We start from the raw sequence: 15,991 nt of genomic DNA, 5'->3' as shown, positions 1-15,991 counted from the left end.
GGCGGAGGCGGGGCGGAGGCGGGGCGGAGGCGGGGCGGAGGCGGGGCCTGGCTGGGGCGGCGGCGCCGGTGGGTAGCTGGGTTTAGAGCAGGGGGACTACGGCTCGGCGTTGGGCTCAGTGCGGTCGGACGAAGGACAGGCCGGACAGGAATCTTCGCGGCGTCTGTTGACGGCTAGCTGAGCGGCCAGTCGAGGCTTCTCGGGCGCCCAGTGCCCCCGCCGCGCGGTCTCAGGCGGCTTCTCGGTTCACCGCAGCCAGCGCCACGGTGGGGGCCCGGCCCAGCGGCACCTGCTGCCGAGCACCGCGCCCGCCAGGTGCTCATGATGGGGCTCATCTTCCCTGAGCTATGGAGCCACTTCTCTAACCAAGGTGAGAAGGATGGAGCTGCGCCACGGCTCGAATCCGGGATGGAGGGTCTGGGCAGGGAAGGGGACAGCCGGAGGCAGGGTTCCCGGTGGACACGGCTCGATCCGGGGTGGAGGGTCCGGGCAGGCAGGGGACAGCCGGAGGCAGGGTTCCCGGTGGACACGGCTGGAATCCGGGGTGCAGGGTCTGGGCAGGCAGGGGACAGCCGGAGGCAGGGTTCCCGGTGGACACGGCTGGAATCCGAGGTGCAGGGTCTGGGCACGGAGGGGACACCTGGAGGCAGGGCTCCCGGTGGACACCAACTTTCGGAGACGCAGAGGAGTCCACGAGGCGGGGAGAAATTGAGCATTTCAGGCTGGGAGAAGGTGCAGGAGAGACGTGATGTGTGGGGTACATGGAGAGTCAGGGGAGGAGGCATTTGGTGTCCCAGGATCCAAATTACGAATTTTGGGGTTTTAGCGAAGCCAAGCAGAAAGCACCTAATGATACCTGAACTCAAAGAGTTTTAAAAATGCGTTACATATGTAGTGTTTTATCAGCTAATTTGGGAAACGTCCACTTGTTCATTAGTTCTGTGCTGCTGACATAAATGTGTTTATTGAATATAAAAACGGTAGCCATCATATATATATTTTTGATGTAAAAATTCACATCATTGGGAAACCGTATTCCAATTAAAGTTATTTTTATGAAATGATAAACTTTCCATCACAGTAAGATGTCGCTGATCACCAGCCCCATCCTTTCCGACGTGATATTTCCTTCCGACTAATAACTTTGGAATATTCTTGAAGTTTAACTGGTGTTCATCTTGCTTGCTGCTACCATTAATCCCTTTCAAGGACTCATGCTGACGGATTCCATTTTTTAAATTTTGTACCTGGATTCTTAGTTTTTCACTCTACTGTGAAGCATGTTAGTCCAAATCAGAGTATTCCTTAAAAAACTATTTTGCAAGATTTGACGTAAGAGCATCTGTAGGTGATGACTGTGTAGCGGACAAATGTGTAAACTGTGTACTGAATTTGTAAATGAGGAAATAATCCCCAGGACACTGGGATGGTTACTGACTTCGGGAATGTAAAATTATAATCTTTTCACACAGCGAAGGCTTTATCTTAACCTACTCAGTTGTAGAATCATGATTTTTGTAGTCAACCTAGAAAATTCTGGAAATGTTCTTAATAGTTCTAGTTTTTAAATCAAACCCATTTCAGCTTTCCCTATGCTCTTTCTTTACTGCTGCTTTGGGTTACTGTTAGAAAAAGGTGCTGCTAAATGTAGGCTGTCTTAGTCATAGTGTACTTGGGGACACTGCCACATTTTTAACAGTCTGCTGTGCATTCCTGTTCAATAAATATTCACTGTCAGCGGCACTGAACTGTTCAACAAGCCTGGTTTAAAGTCATTCATGTAAAACAAAGAGCTGGCTCCTGGACTATTTATTATTAGTGGTATTAATTGCTATTTTAGGAATGATTCTCATAGTTTTGAATATGTTAAATATTTAACGACAGTTCACACTTGTGGAGCCGCTTTCTTAGAGGCAATGCTGATCACTGATGTTAGTGATCTTCCCATTATGTCTGTAGATCTGAGCCCGGGGTGGGGGGGGGGGGGGGGGGGGGGGGTGGGCAGGGGTCGTAGAGAGAGATAAATGCCTAACCCAACCTCAGGGAAGGGCGTTCAAGAAAGGCTCCTTCAAGGAAGAGGCCTTCTAGAGATCTGACCTGATTCAAGAGCCCTTGCAGTCTTGATGAATACAACAAATAGTTGTGGGAAATTCCTAATGGAAATCAATGAAGAAAAGAAGAGAAACTATTAGCTAATTGTTTCCAGTTGTCCACTTTATATGCCCAAGCCTCAGGAAGTTTGGGGTGATTTGAATGAAAGTTAACAAAACAGTTAGATGTATTTAATACTATGCAAGACAGCCTTTAAATTATGGCTGAGTTTTGAGTATTTTAATATATTTTATCTAAAAAGCAGGTAGGATGAAGCGAGCCTAAGGTTATAATTAATTTTTTTAAAAAGCAGCCACTTATATTGGCCACTATAGGGGGATGTTGGTCACTTTTGCAGTTTGAGTGGTGTTCTTGTTTTTGTCTGATTTCGGATTTGATTAAGTGGTCTTTGTCGCGATCCGTCATAGTCACAGTCACTTTGCTGTTGGTGTCTGTGAAGTTGTTTATGTTCAACAGAACACCAGTTCCCAGCTGTCAGAAGCTGGTTTTCTGTTTCTCACCATTCACATCTCTAATAACTTGTAGAATATATGTTCCAAAAAAGGTACCCAAATTGTGGAATATGCTCATATTTTTAATCTACAGAGTGAAGATAATATTCATTTTAGTTTTAGTGTAAGAGGATGAAAAAAAAGTAAGCATAGTGAAGGCAGACTGTCATTTAGAAAAGGCCTAGACTTATTTGAAAGAGAGTTGATTTACCAAATAGTAAGCGGAAGAAGTCAGGCACTCAGCTCGGTGATGGCACATGGAAAATGTTAGACTTCCATGGCCTGCATTCTTAAGGAACTAGTACTTAGTTACTCAGGAATGGAAAACATTTATTTTTTATTTATTTATTTATTTATTTTTATGTATTTATTTATTTTTTGAGGAAGATTAGCCCTGAGCTAACATCTGCTGCCAATCCTCCTCTTTTTGCTGAGGAAGACTGGCCCTGAGCTAACATCCATGCCCATCTTCCTCTACTTTATATGTGGGATGCCTGCTACAGCATGGCTTGACAAATGGTGCCATGTCCGCACCCAGGATCTGAACCAGTGAACCCTGGGCCGCAGAAGCAGAACATGCGATCTTAACTGCTGCACCACCGGCTGGCCCTGGAAAACATTTTTATCACCAAGTTAAATATTGCTAATTTTATTCCTTTTGTTAGATTCACTGATTTTAATATTAAAAATGACTTGCATTCTTTACAAATTAAAACACAAGATCCGAAATGAAAATATGTTCCAGACATCTATAGGCATCTCCTTTGTCTTTACACTATGCTACATCCATAAAGAAAAAATTACTTTAAAAACACAAAATATAATTTCATAACCCCCCTGACTGCTTCCTCTGTGAAGTAGCGTCTCTTGACCTGGTGAAACAGCTGGCAGCCTTTTCTGTTTCCTGAACAACCATGCCATCAGTCACTTGGCCTGATGACAGTTTGGTTAAAAAAACCAAAAATGAACCCACAGAGCAAATGTTTGGAATTTTTATTTCTAAGGATCCTTCTGTGTGCTTTTGCATTTTACAAATTTACAATAAAAAAACCCTATACAATTCTTATTTGCCAGTCAAACCACGTTCTGGCATCTCAGAGAATCAGTGTCGGTGTCCTGTAATGGCAAATGGCTGCATCTGTTTGCATTGTTCAACTGATAGGCCAGCATCCATCATTCCTTCTTTAATCTGTGGTTCCTGCTTCAAGAAAATGAATAAATATGGGCAAATATCCTATAATTAATAAGTGTGCCTGTGTACAATTTAAGTTAAAAGACAAATTGAGTTGTATCTACTGCAAATTCAAAAAGTAGAAAGATTTATTCCCCTTGGCTAGTCTTTTGATATCCCAGTTATTAAAGCCTGTTTGGGCTTTGATATGACATGAGAAAAAACGCTCAATATTTTCCATATCAGAAAAATACAGAACTGGGAGGGAAAAAAAATTTTTTTGGAAACAAATTTCTGAGTAACGTGAACGAAAGCTACGAGTGAAAGAAACAGGTGACAAAAATACCCTGGAGCTGTGTGGCATTTTAACACAATGGCAAGGAATGAACAAGAGGAAAACTTTGTCAGGACATGAAAATTCTCAATGGGCAGGAAAGTGGATCTAATTAGAGACACGTTCTTTTTTATTTTAGTGTTTGTTTCAGAAGTTTTACTTGACATATTTCTTCGTATAAGACCCTGTGTTTATCACCGTGCTTAGTTTCTGTGCTGTATCAGATTACACGGAGAAAACTAAAAGTATTCTTACCTGTGGCTGAAGGTGAATGTCAGGAGATGTGAGGGCCCAGGTGACCTGGTCTTCATTTTCCGCCAGTGTGATGGCGTATGTACCATAACCCACCACGCCCCTGGCTTCAGCTGCTTCACTGCCTAAAGAAAAATGGGATCAGTCTGCGTATCACAAGACCAAGTAAACATTTGAAGGGATTTTATATCTATATGATACCTTTCAAGTGTTTGGGATAAATAAAATGATGTTCTCATGACCAGAATTCTTTAATTATTCCAGGCTGGATGCATTTCATTATCTTGGAGCTGTTATAGTTTGTTTAGACTTTCCCAAATACTATCAGTCAGTTTCATGGCTTTAGCTATCATTTTTTATGCTGAAAACTCACAAATTTACATTTTTAGGCCAGACTCTTTTCTGAGTCATATCTTCTCATATATGACTGAGTCATATCTATACTCATATATTCAGTGGCCTTTTCAATATTTCTACTATCAAATTTGACACATCCCAAACTGAACTCCTGTCTGCCCTCTGAAACCTACTGGGGAAGTGTTTCCGTCCTTCCAGATGCTCAGGTCCCAAACCTTAGATTATCCTTCATGCCTCTCTTGCAAGTCCCCATCCGTCAGCAAATCCTCTTGACTCTACCTTCAGACTATATCCAGCCTCTGGTACTTCCCACCACTTCCACTGCTAACCTGGTCTGAGCCTCTTTTGCCTGGATTATTGCAACCGTCTCCTACTTAGTCTACCTGCTTCCCCCTCTGCCCTCCCACAGTCTGTTCTCAATATGGCAACCAGAGCAGTACTTTTAAAACTTGTCAGTTCCTAGCTCAGAACCCTTCCAGTGCCCTCTGTAATCACATGGAGTCAAAGCCCAAGTCCTTCCAGTGGCCTTCAAGGCCCTACACAAAGCAGGCCCCGGGCTGCCTTTCTGACCTCACCTCCCACACCGTGCTCACTCTGCTTTAGCAACACCGGCCTCTGCTGTTCTGGAACATGCATGGCATACTCCCACCTCGGGGTCTTTGCACCAGCTTGGAAAGCTCTTCTAACTCTCTGCCTCGCTTGCTCCTTCACAGTTTTCTTATCTTTGATCTATGTCACTTTCCAGCGATGCCCTCCCTGGCCGCCCAATGTAAAATTGCAACTCTTCTGAAGCAGCGCTCCTGTCCCCCTTCCTTTCGTTAGTTAGCTCCACAGGATTAGAGCCTTGAATATACTAAATAACTTCCTCATCTATTTGTTTATTTTCCTCCCCAATTAGAATAGAAAACCCATGAATAAGAGTGGGAATTTTTTGTTTTTTGACTACTGTGTCGTCAGCACCCAGAACAGTTTATTACATATGGTAGGTGCTCAATGAATATTTGTCCAGTAAATAACTGAATCAGAACATAAGCTGTTACACAAAAATGAATTTGTCCAAATAACTAAAGTGTACCTTTTCAAACTCCTATTTTATTTTTAAAATTTTAATGAAAATCTTTAAAATTATATATATGTAATGTATCCTTGTGCTTTTTTAACCAGAGTATGCTGATCAAAATTTAAACTTTGTTACTGTGAGCCAACGATTGTTTTCAGCACTTTATGTGGATTTTCTCAATAAATCCTTGTAACAACCATGAGGTGTGGTTACTATCTCCAGTGAGGTAGCCCTGTCAGGTAGAGCTATTCTCTCTGTTTCTCAGGTGTGGAAAACAGTGGACCTAGAGTGCTTCTGTGGAGGAGCCATGGCTCAAGTCGAGATGAGTCTGATTCTGAAGTCCACATTCTCCATCACTTTCTCTCTATGCCAAAGGGCATGCCTTCTCTATTCTTAGTTCTCTCTCATGCACTGTCAGCTGTTCGCTTTCGTTTATATCAGTGCATCTACTCCTTAGTAGTCTTTCTGAGTTTTCTTTTTGCTGTGATCTAAAAAGAACGAAAAGCCAAGTGTCTTAAAACAGGGTCCTCATTTTACCCTCAGTTCAAAGTGGGTCTCAGCTATAAGTAACACTTCTGTTTTGCTGCTTGGCATTTTGTCTTCCAGGATCTGTTCTTTGAAGACTGTTTAGAAGAAAAGGTTAAATGATCCACTACCAGTGTGCCACCTTTGTGTACGAAAGGAGACACCAGAGAGGTAAGAGAAGAATAGAAATGCACTCAAAGACAGCTTTAGAGACTGAGTGACGACAGTGTATCCATTATTGCTGTAGCCTATGTATTTACAATTAGAGGCCTGACAGGAAATAATGAAGTAATCTTTGATCAAATGCTGTCTGTGTTCTTTGAAATCCACTGAATCATTTTTGCAAGACCGACAGAAATCTTCAAACGTTCTATCTGAGCTGCTTCTGAAACGTGCTAGAGACCAGTTAAATTTGCGAAGTTTTTATGGTTCTTTTATATCCTACACTGGACACTGTCACTTCTCATTTTTATTGATGCGTTTGCCTCTACTGGACTTCCTGTGTTTAATTTGCAATCTAAGATGATCCAGGATCGCTATTTAAAAAGAGTAATTTATTTTATATCCAATTCTTTCTATCAATTAGTAACTATATGTTAACAACCCAATGACCTTTTAAAGATGAAGGAGAATGCCTGAAATTCATTAAATGTCTCAGTGAACAGATTCTACTAATGCCTGTAATGAAAGAGTGAGTCGACATAAAGGAAAGTTCCTGATATTTAAAACTAGGTTTCTTTGTCTTCTTTTGTGGTAAAATGTACATAACATAAATTTATCATTTCAACCATTTTTAAGTGTACAATTCAGTGGCATTAAACACATTCACATTCTTGTGCAGCCATCACCACTATCCATCTCCAGAGCTTTGTCATGATCCCAAACTGAAGCTCTGCACCCGTTAAACAATGACTCCCCATTCTCTCATCCCTCAAGTCCTTGGTAACCTATATTCTACTTTCTGTCTCTATGAATTTGCCTATTCTACTTACCTCATATAAATGGAATCATGCAGTATTTGTCTTTTTGAGTCTGGCTTATAGCACTTAGCATGTTTTCAGAGTTCATCCATGTTGTAGCAGGTATCAGAATTTCCTTCGTCTGTAAGCCTGAGTAATATGCTATTGTGTGTATATACCGTGTTTTGCTTATCCCTTCATTTGTTGATGGACACTTTGGTTGTTTCCGCATTTTGGTTATTGTGAATAATACTGCTGTGAACACTGCTCTCAGTCTTTTAAACAGATATTTAACTAGTGAAGGTCAACTTTCTTTCACAGCAAAGTATCATCACATACTGCGGTAAAGAGATTTTGCTGTCAAGGTTGATATGATGTCACTTCCTTCAAAGTCCAAGAACAAGCCTTGTTTGGTCTCTGTCTCATTCCGCTGCAGGGTGTGTCAAGAATTCGGTCAAAGGATTCTGGTAAGAATGGAGGTTCTCCTATAAAGAGAATTATAAACACATTTCTATCTGCCCTATTGGTCTAGAATAGAAAACTCCTGAGATATAAACAATTATCAGGAATTTGAAATCATAATCTGGAAGAGAAAGTAAAGAAAAACAATTTCTCCCTTCAATCAAGTAGCTGGTGAAACTAAATCTGATTTATATTTAATGTGGATCTGAATTTGTAAGAAGGTTAAAAATGTGATTATGATAGTTGAGGGTTACTCTGTTGATGTGGTGCAAACAAGGCCTAATCAAACGAGACCTTGTATCCCCAGTGTCAGAAGCTACAGTTCATCAGAGCTGGGACCTGGAATTGATTCTGGTCATTCTGAGAGCTGACACTTCTCATGGTAATCCCTACTGCAGACAGCCCCAGAAACAGAGGGCACCTCTTAGGTTCTAGTCAGACATATGATTCCTCAGTCTCTGCTTCTGTGGCCATCAGCAAGGCTGTGCTCTAGAATGAGTCAGTAATCCCCCTGCATCCTGTCTTCTACAGGTTTCCATTTGCATTCACTTGAATAATTTCCTCACTCCAACTTCTGATCTATTTAATGTTACTGGACAAATTCACGAAACCAAATGGTCTGCTAAATATTTATGCTATCTAACTGCAAGCAAGATATTGCTGCTGACTGCTTTTGTACAAAGCTAGTTGATTTCCTGCAGTACCCACAGCAGTGTTCTGAGTCTCACCCCAAGATAACCTCCTGCTTTTCTCTGATTGCAAAACTGTTAGACACAAGCTCTTATCAATTTCATTCATTTCCCATCCTTTCTTGCTTACCTACTGTCTCAGAAGAAATATCTTTTCAAAGTAAGCAATTATTTTTAACGTTTTTGATTCATACTGATAAAGTTCTCTAGAAAGACTATACCAGTTTACACTCCATTGTCCTGAGTATGCTTGTGTTTGCAAAAGCCTCATCAAAGTTGATAATTATTTTACTGCCCATTTGTATTTTTTCTTTATATGGTTCCATTGTTTGTCTTTGTCTTTTTCTTATTGATTAGAAGAGCTCTTTGTATATGAAGGATGTTAATCTCTCCTCTGTTACTATTTTATAAATGTTTCCCACAATTTTTCATCTGCCTAAGTTTTTGTTTTTACAAACATAAATGTTAAGTATTAAATCTTTTTCCTTGTTGAGTTCTACCTTTGCTTTTGTGCTGTAAAATCTTCATCATTATGAAATCAAATAAATGTTCATCTATATTTGCTTCTGGTTATTTTCACTGTTCAATTCTTGACAGTAAAACTTAATCCATCTGAAGTTACTTTTGTGTACTGTCCTTTTTTCTCACCCTCCAAAATATATAATCTCAGAGCTATTTATTGACTAATTTACTCTTGCCTCTGGATTTGAAATGCTTCTTTATTGTGTACTAAATTGCTGTATACATTTGGACCTGTTTCAAAAGCTTCTCTTCTGCTCCACTTTAGCTTAAGTTATTAAGCTATATTTTCTGAGTGCCAAATCTACCCTTCTCTCCTCTGCTGTGTGGTGCTGGGGTGAGAACTTCTGAACTACGATTCTACTTTGCCTGCTGACTCCTTTCAAGATTCACCGGCAGGAGGCAGAGGAGTGTTGGGGAGTGGGGAAAAGATGTTAGATAAGAGGAGTAGAGAACAGACTTCGTCTTTCCTGTTTCCTTGCTATTTCTGTCAAAAGCATCCTAGCAGTAGTCCTTTATCTTGGCAGCTGCAGTTTCCAGCTTTTTCCCTTAAGTATCAACATGGAGTGCACAAAGCCCCCACCCTCAGAGGTCTGTGTCCGAGCTGCATGCGGCTGCCTGCTCGTTGAGGAATGAGTAGCAGGTAGGGAGCACCCCCATCCTTAGAATTGTGAACCCCAGCTCCGTGGAGCCTCTTCTCTGAGCTTTTTGGTGCTGACAAGCGCACTGCTCCTGTTGTTTCTCTGGCTGTCTGGGTAGAAGCTGCTTTCCCGCTTCCTAGCTCTAGGTTGCCTCGGTGATCTCCTTTTGCTTTTCCAGCTCTTCGACATCTTTTTGACTCATTCCTTATACTATTTATGTATACTAAATTGTCTCTCTTTAGTGTAAATTTATACTGAATTCTCTCTGTTGAAATACTTTACCTGGTTTCTTTTTTTTAGGTATACTTTTTGGTGAGGAAGATTGGCCCTGACCTAACATCTGTTGCCAATCTTCCTCTTTTTTTTTCTCCCTAAAGCCCCAGCATATAGTTGTCTATCCTAGTTTAAGTCATTCTAGTTCTCTGTGGGATGCCACCACAGTGTGGCTTGATGAGCAGCATATAGGTCTGCACCCAAACCGGCGAACCCTGGGCCACCGAAGTGTAGCCGCCCCTGATGCAGGAAGGGTTAATAATCACTGGAAAAGGCTTGCCAACAAACTGTGACCCAGAGGTGAGAAGGCCGGTCCACCAATGACAGGTAAGACCTCCAGGGCGGGGCAACCTAAGACAGGCGCGGTCTCCTGGGGGCACAGATGGAGACACGATATTGATATCAGGAGCAGGAGGGGCCGTTGCCTAGGAGACCTTGCCTGCTCTGGGATAAAAATATATGAGCACAGCAATAACATTATAATATCAAAACAGAGGCCGAGGGAGGGCTCCTTGAGAAATCACTAAGAATTCTTGGCATTTGCTAATTACTTCATCCAGAACACCTGTGTATGTTTAACAGATGTAAGCTATGTATATATTGAAACGCTGGTTATAATAAACTCAGAGTGGCCATCAGCCCTCTCCGCATCTATCCTGATGTGTACATTGGATTGCGACACCGACACGAAGCAGAGTGCGTGAACTTAACCACTCAACCACGGGCCTGGCCCCAGTTTTTTTTTTTTTTTTTAAACCTGTGGCCAGATGAATTCTTCTAAAACACAGCCCTCAAGTTATTCATCCATCTGATAAAATAATACAAAATGAAAAGCTAGTATTATTTCCATAGCTACCTAAAAATATGGACTAAACTCCTTAGATTAATAAAGACCATTAACAATGAACAGTCTGGTCCCCATCTACTTCTTCAGTTGCATTTTTCAGTACTTCCCCATATTTGCTACTGTTAAAAAGCTAGAACTTTACATTATTACCCAGGGACGCATGAACTTTCCTATTTCCATACCTCTGCTAATTCTCTTTACCTGAGATGCCTCCTGCACTCATTTCCATTTATCAAAATGCTACCACCCTTTCAAGGCCCAACAAATACCACGTCCTCCCCTAAACTCTTTTTCTATTGTCCCTACGAGAAGTAAGCATTCCCTTGGAGTTCCCACAGTACTTTGTATCTTTTTGATGTAGAATCTTACAATATAGTCACTAGTGTTTCTTGTTTTACTTCCCCCAGGCACAGAAAAATCCTTGAAAGTCAGGATGTTTGCAAGCCCACAAGATACCTGTGTGTGAACTAGAATGAAGGTGTACCCATCTCTGGATTAACACAGTTCTGCACCATGATGAACAGAGTATGGGCTGGATTTCAGACCCCCATTCACCCCTCAGCTGGAGCCCTTGTACAGGGCACAACCATACAGTGTGGCCCTGATGAGGGTAGTAGCAATGCCTAATCATTGAACTCACTGTTCCTAATAAGTACAGTTTTCACAGAAGGTACTGGATGACTATGCAGAAATGAAAATAAGGAACTCAAAAATATTCTAGACCTGTCTTAGATCAGACCAAGATCACCAAAATGACCCCCACATGTGCCTGGACCAAGTGAAATTTCTCTTATTTAAGCTAAAAAGGCATGGGATAAATAAGCTTAAATGCAGTGCAAGAGTACCAGTATTTTTATTTATTCAAACGTTTTTCTCATAATATGTAATCTTGCAACTACCTTTAGTGATTTCCAAAACTACATTATTTTGGGGTGGTGTATAATTTAGGAGCAATGATATGTTAAAAATAAATGAGATTGAGACAACTTTTGAATGAGGGCATGAGGGATTCTGCAGAGCTTCTCTCCAGTAAAACAGCCATAACTGGTGAATATTATTTCAAAAAACCCCGAACACTCACTGTTTAAAGTCTCTGGAAAATGTGCAGGACATACATCAAATGAAGAAACATTTATTCAAGAAAATCTACTACATTTTACTAAGAATAGTGAGAATCTCTGGCATTTGAGCCACAACCCGCTCCTCTGCCCCAACTGCCTTCCCCTCCCTGAAGCTCCAAGTGAGGGAAGATCCACTTCGTGTAGGTGTCACCAAGAACACATGGCTCCTGCTCCCTCTGAGCTCCCAGTCAAGGAATACGGTACCTCACTGGGAGGGTCAGGCATGCCAGCTTTTCTCACCTCCCATCCACCTCAAGTCCCATGTTGCAGAGGTTTGATTCCAGGTAAGAGGAGCTGAAAACTCTGGGGCTGCTTTCCTCCACTCAGCTTCCACTCATAAGTGGGCATTTCTACCCCAGGTACAGCAGCCTGAGAGTACCAAAGCCCCGTCTGTCCTCCTCCCAACTTGCTGATGGTGAAAATGTTCTGCATTTGTATAGGCAAGCTGAAGAAAACAGGCTGCTGCTGCCCCAGCCCAGCACTGTGCTCAGTCACGAAGCATCGCTCCAAGAGAAACAGGCCATTCTCTTGCCCCCAGCTCTGGAGCAGTGGCCCAGAGGTTTTGCCTAAGGGGAGAAGCAGAAAGTAAGAACAGAGAACACAAACACTCTCCCCAAGTGAACTGACTTTATTTGGACCAGAATGTTGGGAAGTTTAAGCCTGAGGGTACTCTTGAAAATAGTGGAGATTGTGGTGGTAAGCAATTAAAAGGAGGCTGGTAGCTCCAGGAAAGCAATAAGCTATGCCACAGACCAGCCAGAAGTTTACCTGAGAACTCAGGAATGGGACAGCTAAGAAGAGCCCTCCTGGGTTGGGAACAAACCTCAAAGTCTGGCTGCAAAAATTACTCATGCAAAGATTACCCATTCAAAGTTATTGGATCAAAGTAGTAAAACAATTTATGCCCCCAAACACTGTTGAAAACAATAGAGCAATCAACCTGCAATTAGCAGAGGCTAACAGCATCTTGTGATACTAAACAAAACAGACAGTTTAACACAAAGATCAGGAAAAGAGAAAAAGAGAGCCCTCATAAAACTGTCATCCCAGGGTTGCTGTGTGCACACCCATGAAATATACTTTACTAAAATAGTTCAGCCATCACAGTAAACAACTATAAGCCTGGGGAGGAGCAGATTTGTATCTAAGGTTATTACAGTTTATTATCTAAAATGTCCAGTTTTCAACAACAAAAAATTACAAGCTATACAAAGAAACAGGAAGGTGTGACCCAACTCAACAGAAACTATCTTCGAGAGGGCCTAGATGCCAGATTTAGCAAAGATTTTAAAACAGCCAATAAAAATATGTTCAAAGAATTAAAGGAAAAGAAATCAAGCTTAAGAAAGTAAAGGAACATGTAATGACAATGTCTCACCAAATGGAATATATCAGTAACAAGAAGTTACAAAAAAGAAACCAAACAAATGGAAATTACAGAGTTGAAAATAAAATAAATAAATGAAAAATTTACTAGGAGAGCTCAACCATAGAGTGAAGATGACAGAAAAAAAGGATCAGTACTTGAAGATAAATGAATAGAAATTATGCAATCTGAAGATCAGAGAGAAAAAAGAATGAAGAACAGTGAACATAGCCTCAGAAATGTATGACACCGTTAAAGGCACCAAGATAGGCATAATGAAAGTATCAGGAAAAGGAGTAGAAAAATACTCAAGAAAATTATTGAGGAAGCTCAATGAATTTTAAGTAGGACAAATGCAAAAAGATCTATAATCAGACACATCATAGTAAAAATTTCAAAGGCAAAGAGAAAAATCTTTAAACCTGCAAGAGAAAAACGACTCATGTACTAGGAAACCACGCTAAGAATAACAGATGGTTTCTCATCAGGAAGCATGGAGGCCAAAAGGGAGTGGGATGATACATTGAAAGTGCAGAAAGGGGGGAAAATCCTGTTGACGAAGAATTGTATATCCAGCAGAATTACCTTTCAAAAAGAAAGGTAAAGTAGAGATGCTCCCAAGTAAACAAAAACTGAGAGAACTGTTGCTAGCGGACCCACCTTATAAAAAATATTTCTAAAAGTTCTCCAAGCTGAAAGCAAGTTATACCAGAACATACTTTGAATCCAAATGAAAAAAACAAAGATCCTGGGTAAACATAATTATGTACTTAGAAAAATTAGTATAAATGTATATTTATTCTTTCTTAACTAATTTAAAAATCAGTTGTATAAAACAATATGTATATAATTGTTTTGCTAGACCTATATATGTAAGATATGTATATAGCAAATGCAATATATTTGTCAAAAACAACACAAAGGGTGAGTGGGAGCAAAGCTGTATTAGAGGAAGGAAATGGTACTAGATGGTAACTGATCCATAGGAACAAATGAAGAGAACCAGTAAGAAAGATAATATAACAAAATCTAAAATTATATATTTTTTCTACTTTCTTCTCTCAGTTTCTTTTGGAAATTTTATACACCTAAAATATATAAAGTAATAGTATAATAATGTATTGTTGAGTTTGTAACACATAAAGTGAAAAGTCATTGAAAGAATTAAAATGTTACATTAGTTTATATGTACTCGAAAAAGCAAGCATGAAAGGACAGAGAAACACACAAAAAATGAGCACTATAGAAAACAAAAAGTAAAATGACAGATGTAAATTCAATTATATCAATAATACCATTAAATATGAATGGATTAAACAATCCAATCATAAGGCAGAGATTGTCAGACTAGATTTTAGAAGAACAAGATCCAAGTATATGCTATCTACAGGATACACACTTTAGACTTAGATATAAATTGAAAGTAAAAGACTCAGGTTGAAAGCAAAAAAAAAAAAACAAGAAATATCGTACAAAAAGAAACCATAAAGAAGCTGGAGTGGATATACTGATATTGGACAAAACAGACATTAAAACAAAAAAAAATTTTATTAATGAGGACATCTTATGACAAAAGTATCAATCTATAAGAAAAAAACGATTGTAAACATGTATACACCTAACAAAAGAACCTCTACTGGGGCAGAAGCTGTCTTGGACCCAGAGACGAAAATAACAGCATGGCATACCCACTTCTATTAGGTGAAACAAAAATAAATAATAAAACAAACAAAGAAACAAAAAACGCTTCTGTCTTTTCTAAGCTGCTATATTTTGGATCTCTGGCATGGCCCGTTAGCCTGTACACTAATATAAATCTCCTGCAAACCCCTGGCTATCTATCTAGTGTTGACAAACTGACCATGCAATGATGTCCTCATGTAATTAGGCAATTCAGTGTGACCTATTCCCACCTCTGTAAGAAGACAAATAATAGCCCGGACATTGTTCCCTAGAACAGTCTCTATTGTTCTAGGAAGGATTCCGTGTGTTTCTGTTTGTGGTTTGCTTTTTTAACCCCATGTGTTTTACTACAAATTAGGCAGCTGTTACAAAATAATTTCTCTCTTGCCATGAGTCTCAAATATATGTTGATTTTCATATCACTACTGATGTATTTTCCATCAAACCAATTGGGTCTACTGCCTGACATTTTGAGTTTAACACCCCAAATCAAACTACCAGAAAATATCTGATGAAACAAGTCTTGGTGAAAAAAGAACTAAAGGTGATGCCCTATGACCATTAGGTAATGAAGTGATACGGAGGAGTGAAAAATCAATGATCAAACATCCTGCTAGTTAATAGATTGTCTCGTTATAGCACTGAAGACTGACCTCTAAGATGGCTTCCCCAATATGTTGATTGTTCATACCCTAACCCCAACATATTATGCTTGTGAATATGATCTCTTTAATTCAAAGATATGTAAAACTTGGTGACCCACCAACAGTTTTAGTAAAGTGATAGCGATAGATTATATTGTGCTGTCTACTAGTCATTCTTATGAACAACAGCTTGTACATGGCAAACTATAGAGTTAAAAAGTATTTTTCTCTATGGCAATCTAGATGATGTTACTGAACACAAAATAATTTTCAAAAACATTTATATTAATAACATGTCCTATACAATATAACCTAAGAATATTTATTATCACTTATTTGACAATGTTTCCCATGTAATTTAACATACCAAAAAGTCTAATTAGTTTAATATTTCTCTCCTTATAGAAAGAGAGAACAAATTCTTTGAGAAGTCCCTGGGCCCACTGGAAATTTAAACTTTTTTGTTGAGCCAAAAGAAAGACTTC

General features: G+C 39.9%; 1 long non-coding RNA gene across 3 annotated transcripts; it reads left to right on the top strand.

Moving 5' to 3' along the window:
* The first annotated feature begins 47 nt into the window (after window positions 1-47).
* Window positions 48-15,658, top strand: LOC124249016 (uncharacterized). Of its 3 annotated transcripts, none has more exons than XR_006891222.1 (3): window positions 48-370; window positions 6,384-9,574; window positions 11,100-15,658. It is a non-coding gene; the product is annotated as an uncharacterized LOC124249016 (long non-coding RNA). The 3 variants fall into 3 exon arrangements; XR_006891224.1 differs by lacking the exon at window positions 11,100-15,658 and having other exon boundaries at window positions 6,384-6,473; window positions 7,588-9,952; XR_006891223.1 differs by lacking the exon at window positions 11,100-15,658 and having other exon boundaries at window positions 6,384-6,473; window positions 7,583-9,952.
* Window positions 15,659-15,991: the final 333 nt, after the last annotated feature.

Source organism: Equus quagga, chromosome 12 (assembly GCF_021613505.1).
Source record: "Equus quagga isolate Etosha38 chromosome 12, UCLA_HA_Equagga_1.0, whole genome shotgun sequence".
NCBI classification, from domain to species: domain Eukaryota; kingdom Metazoa; phylum Chordata; class Mammalia; order Perissodactyla; family Equidae; genus Equus; species Equus quagga.
Note: the sequence above shows the minus strand (reverse complement) of the source record. Positions and strands in the feature narration are given on the sequence as shown.